Raw genomic sequence first — 2,241 nt, forward strand, 5'->3', positions numbered from 1 at the left:
TATATATATATATATATGAACTAATACATCAGCCGAGTCAAAAGGGTATCTTGGATACCCAGGAAGTTCACACTAGGAACTCTGCAGCAGCATATTGAACATATTTAGGAAAACCAAAATTGCGTTTGGAGTTTACTTTAGTACTCCTCTTTTGAGAAGTTCAAATTACTTACAAATTTGTTTGTGTGGAAAAGATTGTACTGTAAGCGTTTGTTTTTTCTTTTTCTAGTCTTTCAAAAAAGTTGACATATAAAAGCTTTTGGGAACAAATTAAGCAAAACCATTCAAAGACATCAGCTATCTAAACACATTTTTATTTTTCAGTCATTTTCTTTAGAAACTTCTCCACAATTTTTTTTCAAAGTCGTCCAAATGCCAGACATGTGTAATTCGCTTTAACGATGTTTACGTGTAAGGGGAGAAAAAATCTTTACATAGTTAATCCAATGTTTGGGTTCAAACATAAAATGTTGCATTGTTAGGGCAAACACACCATACTTAACAATGAATAGTTTCTTGTACAAACATATGCATAATAATACATTGTTTAGTTTGCCTAAAATTTACTAATATTGTATGGAGTGAAATTGGTTGATTACAAGTGGTTAAATAGTGTGATGACACGTGAAACTGAGAACAGACAAATATTAAGTCGGCAAAAAATCTGCACAGGATATGAAGTGCGTAACCGGTACAAGAGAGATCCCGAAGGAAGCACAACCGATGGTAAAGATTCAAAGGCTTGACATCGCCTAGCATTTAATGAGCAGTCGTAACAGAGAATATCTGCATTCAAAGACAGCCGTTATGCACCCATTAATGGTATTTTTATTCTCATTCAAGACAAGCTTGATTCAAGGATAGCTATAAATATCAGGATTGACAACCCTTGTAAGACAAAAAACACTCTGCACACAAAATCCATAGCATAATGTTTTATGCTCAACCTATATAATTTTATCATTACTTTTGCTTTTGCTCTAGGAAAGACTAAGCTTAGAATCAGGCTTGCTATTTTATTTAATGTCACGATCCGAATTTTCCACCTTCGGGACCGTGATGGTGCCTAACATTGCACCCGCTAGGCAAGCCAACGTTACAGATTATTACAACTATTTCCTTTATCTTTTTATAGTTAAAATTTAACAAAGCTAACTAGCGAAAATAAAAGCGGAAGTACACAAGTTAACTGATTACTCATTTACTATTAACAAAAGCCGAAATAGATACCACCTAGAAACTGGTGTCACAACTCACGGACTTTCTACAGATTACTACAAATACTGGTCTGAAAGAAAAGATTACGTCTGTCTCGAAAGTAAATAAAACAGAAATGAAGTAAAGGTAGAAGGGGACGCCAGGGCCTGCGGATGCCTGCAGGACTACCTTGGGTCTCCGGAATGCAGTAACAGCAACCAACCTCTCGATCAGCCACTAGCTCCGAAATCTGCACGGAAAGTGCAGAGTGCAGTATCAGTACAACCGACCCCATGTACTGGTAAGTGCCGAGAAAATGGTAATTACAATTAGATTTGATTTTGTGGTTCTAAAAATACGTGATCTAATTAGCTAGTTATTTAGGCAATAGATGCTAAGTACGAGTTTAGAAAATATGATAAGAGCTTGTAGATAGTATAATGACCAAACTGAAGGGATGGAGATCGGGACCTCGAGGTTGAGTCGGACACTCGGCTAAGGGCAATTGAAGGGGTATTAATAGCTATGGGGGCTGTGATTGCGACTCTTTATGACCGATAATAAGCAATAAATGAGGAACAATAAATGGAACACAATAAATGTAAGTAATAGATGAAGCAATAAGAGCAAGATAATATGTTAAGTTAGAGAGCAGAGAGAATGTTCTTGTATTGAATATTGAGCATCAGATCCTTTTACAAAATAACAAGGGTCCCCTTTATATATGAGGGGGAAATCCTAACATAGTACAAATGTATGTGTAATTATTACATAGAGTAGCTGTTACAACCACTCAATCAGCCTGGTGTAGACTGTCACTGTTTGCGCAGGCGTTTGTCAGAAAATACAGCTCCTAGGGAACCTCCCGCTTATCGTCGATAAACATCGGTCCATTCTGCCTCGATACCGAGCACGAAGGCTCCCCGAAGGCATCGAACCCCGGGCTATCCTCCGGGACCTTCGAGGCGAGATTGCGCAATGCCTTGTCGATCACAAAATTGGTCTTCCCGATTTTAGCCGTATACAGATAGTCCCCGCGTTTCT

Source organism: Nicotiana attenuata, chromosome 7 (assembly GCF_001879085.1).
Source record: "Nicotiana attenuata strain UT chromosome 7, NIATTr2, whole genome shotgun sequence".
In the NCBI taxonomy this organism is placed as follows: domain Eukaryota; kingdom Viridiplantae; phylum Streptophyta; class Magnoliopsida; order Solanales; family Solanaceae; genus Nicotiana; species Nicotiana attenuata.